This window comes from Quercus suber, unplaced genomic scaffold (assembly GCF_002906115.3).
Source record: "Quercus suber isolate HL8 unplaced genomic scaffold, Cork oak 2.0 scaffold_481, whole genome shotgun sequence".
Lineage (NCBI taxonomy): Eukaryota > Viridiplantae > Streptophyta > Magnoliopsida > Fagales > Fagaceae > Quercus > Quercus suber.
Window position 1 is genome coordinate 263,987 of NW_027069932.1, and position 6,969 is coordinate 270,955.

The 6,969-nt window shown below is 35.9% G+C and overlaps 2 long non-coding RNA genes across 2 annotated transcripts; one reads left to right on the forward strand and one right to left on the reverse strand.

Annotated features, from left to right (window-relative positions):
- Positions 1-535: 535 nt before the first annotated feature.
- LOC136063063 (uncharacterized) lies at positions 536-5,534 on the reverse strand. The gene is made up of 2 exons (XR_010624767.1): positions 5,447-5,534; positions 536-833 (listed from the first exon to the last, which is right to left on the reverse strand). It is a non-coding gene; the product is annotated as an uncharacterized LOC136063063 (long non-coding RNA).
- On the forward strand, positions 2,450-4,947 carry LOC136063062 (uncharacterized). Its single transcript, XR_010624766.1, has 2 exons — positions 2,450-2,654; positions 4,486-4,947. It is a non-coding gene; the product is annotated as an uncharacterized LOC136063062 (long non-coding RNA).
- Positions 5,535-6,969: the final 1,435 nt, after the last annotated feature.

Below are 6,969 nucleotides of genomic sequence, written 5' to 3' on the forward strand. Positions count from 1 at the left end.
CTAAGACATTTAGGAGGAGACCAAGCCATCTGAAGCACTTAGAAGTCCAGAAGCTCTGCCAAAACCAAGCCCTAAAACCTCCAAGAACTTCAAGAACTTCAACTTCGAATACAAAGAACATTCGAAGAGAAATCATCCAAATCATCTTCCTCGATCCTAAAGTTTGCTGGAATCAAGCTTAAAAGCCTCCAGAAACATCAACAAATCACAAATCAGTGAAGCTCTACGGATTCAAGCCCTTAAGGCCCCAAAGAACTTCCACCACAAACCTTCAAATACAAAGAACGCACGAAGAACACACGAAGAACGTGAAGAACAAAGGATTTCTAACAAGCTCATAGCCAGAGATTCATTGTAATTCCGTTTCAACAATCTTCGATCCATCCCTCAACCAAATTGAAGGATATTTTGTGTTCAAGTTGAAATCACATTACCATAAATCCCATCAATAAGTCTTGCAAGGAGATCGAATCAGAGGATCGCTCTTTTGTAATTTCAAAGAATTGTACCACACAATCATCAATACAAATCCGCATTTGTGAAACTATTTTACTTGTTTGATTTATTTCATACTAGAAATTTAGTCGTATACACCAATGTTCTGAAAATAATCTCCGATCATTGGATCTGTCTGTGCTCTACATGAATATGGAGTTCTCTGAGAATATAGAGCACAAGATATTATGAGGCTGGAAACTGAGACACCATACCACGCATATATAATGTAGAAACTACATTGCAACAGAAACATATAATCAGTACTTGGCCTCATCAATGTTCATAAAACATGGAGGAGGAACAAATGCCTTCGTCTTCACAACTTCTCTGCGCTCCTACATCACGAATTAATTAAATTAGTGATTACCAGGATATACCAAAAACTCAATACAATTCAATTCCTTTAAAATGATTGACTAATTAATTAAGGCGAAAATACACTTTTGGTCCCTATATTTTGAGTTGATTTCCATTTTGGTCTCAAAATTGATTTTGCTACTAATGTAGTCCCTAAAAATAGAAAATCAATTCTATTTTAGTCCTTGCCGTCAACCCACTAACGGAAACCTCCTACATAGTAGACGGAGTGCATAAGTGATATGTTAGATGCTGATGTGGCTAATAAAATAATATTAAAAATAGTACGTCAGTATCCTCGTCAGCATTTTTATAAATAAAAAATCTACCTCAAAAAAAAAAAACAATTAATGAAATAAATTTCTTAAATATAAAAAAAATGATCAATTTTAACCAAAAAAAATCAATTTTATTTTGAACAGATATCTTTAAAATATAAAGATCAGATACTTATCAACAACAAAATTAAATATGGCTTGTTTAAAAATAAATTAAACACGACTAAATCCAATAACCCCACCCAGCCACACTTATATTTTCCAATTTTGGTATCTCTCTCTTTGTCGACTGGAACTTTTTCTCACTAAGGTTTTTGGGTCTTGGTTTGATCTGGGTTAGAGATAGAGAGAGGTTGAGATTGGTTTGATCTGGGTTAGAGAGAGATGCTGAGATCGGTTACTGGCGGCAATATGGCGGCAGTGCGATGCAAGACCAATGATGGCGAAGCTTGAAAGCTTCGGTTCCTTTGGATCGATGAAATCTGTTGGGGTAGCAGAAGCTCTAACACTAGATTGTTGAACAAAAGACTGAACAAGAGAGCTTTTATTGAAAACTTAGACTCTTCAAATTACAACACTTTACAAGCACTAATGCTTGACTCACTAACACTAGTGCACTGCAAACACGACACTTACTCTCCAAATACACTTGCACACACCTCACTTCTAGACGCCTACACACACTAGCTCTTGACTCTATTTCACTCTACACACTTGCTACCTACGGCACACACACTTCACCACTTCATACAACTTCACACATCTCTCACTTGGTGCTTTATGACACTCACTCACTTCACACACCACCACATCTATTTGTACTAGATGTATGTTGGTTAGGAAACCAACTTGAAGCTTCTAGCTTCTTCCTTTTTATTGGCATTAAATTAATGCCATTCTCCAACCTTCTAGATACCTTATAAATTTGTGGCTAAAATTCACTAATTTAAGGAAGCTTCTATAGAACTATCTTGGAGAGAATTTTGGAAAGAGAGCAAGAAAGAAATGTCCGGAATTAGAGAGAAATTTCTAGAGAGAAAGATTGTGTGAGAAGTTCTAGAAGTTTCTAGAGAATTCTGAAGAGAAGCAAATTGAGTGAAATTCTAGAAATTTCTAGAGACAAGAGAGTTAGTGTTGATTTCTAACAAAATCGAGGTCTAGAAATCACCATGGAGTGGTGGTGGGTGATGAAGCCTAGACATATTGGGTCAGGTTTTTGCTAGATCTATCCCCTTTGAACAGATAATGTAACGCCCTAGTTAAAAAAAAAAATGATGGTCAGATTTTTATTTGCATTCACACGTGCCCACCTACCCCACTCATTTCCCCACCACACAAATATCACTCATATCTCTCCCTCTTTGGCCGGTCAACTAAGGTCTTCTACTCACTTCTTTTTCTTTTTCTCTCATCCTATCTCACCGGTGCTCATCCTCCACCATCTCTACTATCTTTTCACGGCAAGATCACCGCAAAGCTCTCTAGGAACCTCTAAGGCATGTTCATTTCTTTTGATTTAAGGTAAAATTTCAAGTCTATTAGTGGATTTTATACTTTTGCTTAAGGTTATTTTAATCTAAGATTTGATAATGATATTCATGAGATTTATGAGCTTTTTGGGTGATATTCTTGTAATTATGTATATGGGTTTTTGTTTTGGTGGACTAATTTGATGAGTGGGTTTATGGTTTTACTAGTGGTGGCAAACTAAGGTTTATGAATGGTGAAAATTTAGGTGTTTTGAGGTATAAATTGTGAATATAATTTTTATGGTTTATTTAGAGTTAGTTAAAGATTTAAATTGTTTATTTGGTAGGATATTGTGATTTTGATGTCATGGGTCTCTTGATGATGTTGTGAAAATCTTGTGAAAACTATTCATAAATTATTGAGGTTTTGATGTTAGAGATAATACCTTGAATGATTCATGAGTATAATGGGAGTCTATGCCTTGTAAAGTAATTGGTTGAGAAACTTTGGAAGTGGAAAATATTATTTGTGAGGCTAAACCTAGGCGTGCCTAATTTAGTGCTTATTTGGAAATTCTTAAAATGTAACTAGATACAATTTCAAGCTTTATGCTTATTGTGATAGGTTTGCTTGGTATTGTTTAGGTTCTAGCTAAATTTCATTTGGAGCTTGGAAAATTAGGCTATTGCGGGTTGCGAGATAAGTAGCTTTTAATGGGATTTTTGGAAAATAATCATGTCGTATAAACTTTGTTTGGGTCAAACACATTTTGGAAAATTAATAGTGGAACTATGTTTTTCTAAAAAGTATTGTGTTGTGACCCTACTATTTATGATGATATACGAAAGTGCATATTCTTATTGCATGTGGAGAATTGCATGATTTGTTAGCATGGAAAAGATATGCATCTTTTATAAAATTCTTGGGAAAGAATTTTATGAATTTATTGCATTATTTGCAAATTCTAAATATGCTTTATCTTAGCTTGTATTATTTGGGAAATTTACGCAAAATATTTATGACAAGAAATAGTTTAGAGGACTTTGAGAATATTGTGGCTATTTGGTTATTGAAATATTTTATGAAACTACTTGGAAGTGAACTTTTTATTTCAAATACATTAACTTGTAAGCTTTTGACATGGTTTTGTCATTGTGCCATGATATTGGTGATTACCCCGTTTGTGTGACGACCCGTCTGTGTGATGATCCCGTCTGTGTGACGACCCCGTCATGTGGCCTTGGGTGAGGTTTCTGGATTTGAAATGGTATTAGATATTTTATGGCTCACAATGAAAAATATGTAGTTTCATAGTTACTTTGGGAAGCTTGGTGCTACAATATGTCTATCATTCTTGTCATGATGTTAAGGAAATTTATTTTGCAAAATTCAAATGGAAATTCCCAAATTTTAGCAAGTCTGTAGAATTTTCATTGTTATGAAACTTGCATTTCCCCCACCCCCATTAATTATGCTATTTACTGGGCTCTGTCTCATCCTATTATCTTATAAAATTTTCAAAGTAGGCATCAATCTTTTGAGACAGCTTTTTGGTGGCTGATAGTTGTTAGACTAACTACTGATGGAGGCTGAACTTTTGAAATGGAGATATTCGATGATGTATATCTTAGAATAGGCTTGACTCATTCTTTTGTATATGATAGTGGTTGTAACTTTATTTCCACTAATGGGACAAGCTGATGATATGTAATTATTTAATCAGACCTCTATTCTTTTGTGGCCAATGGTTCTTGTAATTATTGCTTAGAGCCCTGACTTACTTTGAGAGTATATCCAATGAAATTATTATGATAATTCTTGATGTTAGTACTTGATATGATTTATGTGGATTTAATTTTCAAAAAGGAACAAAAATTTACAGGTACTTGAGACGGCTTTATCATGCTTTAGACCTTTTGGGTTTTGGGGTGTGACAGATAAAGATCTATCCCTTTTTGTCTCTTCGATCTAAATGGAGTTTTGGTCTCTCCCTCATGAGCACCACCATGATAGCCACCACGACAACAAAGCCAAACCCAATGACATCTCAGACTCTTGCTCTCTTTGATCTACACGGTAGGATTGGGTTTTTGCTATTTGGTTTTCATTTGGGTTTGCTTTGTTGGGTTTGTTAATTTGGATGAAGGTGTGTAAGGTCTTTGTGTTTGTTGAAGGTCTTTGTGTTTGTAATGAGAATGTGAAAGAATCAACTGAGTAATTGTTGAATGTCTTTGTGTCTTGTAAATCTGTGGGCATGTCGTTATGTTTTGTAAATCTGAGTGATTTTATGGGTTTGGTTGCTAAGGAAATGTAAGAAAAGGGAAAAAAAATCTTGATTCTTTAATTTTCTGGGCAAGGTGAGATGATTGACCGGGAAGAACACATGTTCTGGTTCTTCATGTTCTTCCCAAAAAAAATTTAATTCTTTTCTTTTCTTAAGGTTTAAAAAAAAAAATTCATTAATTGTTTTTTAATTTTCTGAGGTGGCATTTTATGCTGACATGGATGCTGGCATGCTATTTTTAATATTATTTTATTAGCTACATCAATATCTAATATGCCACCTATGCATTCCGTCTACCATGTAGGAGGTTTCCGTTAGTAGGTTGACGGCAGGGACTAAAATAGAATTGATTTTCGTTTTTTAGGGACTACATTAGTGGCAAAATCAATTTTGAGACCAAAATGGGAATCGGCCCAAAATGTGGGACCAAAAGTGTATTTTTGCTATTAATTAATAGAAGGTTGATACTTGCACACACTTTTTTTTATAGGTTACTTGCACGCACACAAGCACAACTTATCAAATGGAAAATCAAATTAAGAGGCAGGAAATGAATTACCAATTTGCTTGCAAGAGCCTGTAAGTCTATCCTTGGAATTAATTTTACTGTAACTCTTTGCCTCACATTATCTACATCCACCACCTATGGAAATGAGAGATTAAAGGTCAGACAAGAAATTTTGAGAAAGCAGACCCAACTAAGCATACAAGTTCTATACGCATAAATCAAACCATTGAATTGCCTTTCTTCAATCTTACAAGTTCTATAGACCCTATTACTTAATAAGCTTTTACAACATGAGATAGCAAATCCACGGTACTGTCCAGCAATGCCAAGTAGACTCATATAAGCCTCAATACCAGCTGGAACTGCCTAGATGAATATTTCTTTGCTAACACAGTCATATCTACGGCCATATTCTGTAATGCATCTTTGATTGGCCAAAAGTTGCTCTATAATAAAATAACTTTGTATTCTATCTCAAAGACCATACAGATTACGGTTTGAGGAAAATTTTAAACCATTCCATAAATCTAGCAGTAAGAGCATCCGCAGCGGAGATTGTAAATGCTAAATTTAAGGAAATTTTGGCATTTTAAGCTTAAAAGAGTCAGCAGCTGGGATTGTAAATCTGAAGAATCCTAAAAAAATTTAGGATTGTGCTACAGTGCGATTCTACATGTAGAATCGCACTGTAGCACAATTGTATAAATTTTTTAATCACTTTTATATTCTCTCTCCTCTGTCTTCTCTTTCTCTTTGTCTCTGGGGCTGAGACGTTTCTTTCTTTCTCAACTCTCTCTTTCTGTTTTCTCATCTACGCTCTCTCACTCTCTGACTCGCTATTGGTGGAAGCAAGGTCCGTTGAAGGCGTGGCGGCGATGGCGTTTGCTGATCGGTGATGGCGTGGGTTTCAAATCGGCGGCGTGGGTTTCAAATCAGTGATAGAGTATTTTCGACGGCCTGGGTTTCAAATCGGCGAGGTGGGTTTGCTGATCGGTGGCTTGGGTTTGCTAATTAGTGGCTTGGGGTTGCTAATCGGTGGCTTATGGAGTTCGGCGAGTCGGCGTGGTGGGTTTGAAGTGATTTCCTCGAGCGTGGGTTTGAAGTGGTTTTTCTTCTTGGTGTGTTTCTGGCAATTTTTTTGTGTTTCTTGGCAATTTCCTCGATCGGTGGTGGTAGTTTTTGGCAATTTTTGTGTTTCTTGGCAATTTCCTCGATCGGTGGTGGTAGTTTTTGGCAATTTTTTGTGTTTCCTTTCCTCTTGGTGGTTGTTTCTTGTGGTTGTTGTTGGTGGTGAGTTTGGTTGTGGTGGTGGTTGCTGGCCGGTGGCGTGGTGGTGGCAAGGTGGGTTCTGGGTTTTTCTTTTTTTGGAACAGGGTTGCTGCGTTTTTCTGTGAGAGGAGTGCATTTTGTTGGATAATATATTTTAATGTGTAAATATATTATTTTAATAAGTAGGATAAGAAAATAAAAGTTGGGATGCTGGATGTATAGTAAAATGGTATTGTATAATTGATAAAGTGACTTTTTGAGATGGTAAAATAGGATGAGATTAGCATTCCGGCTGTGGATGCTCT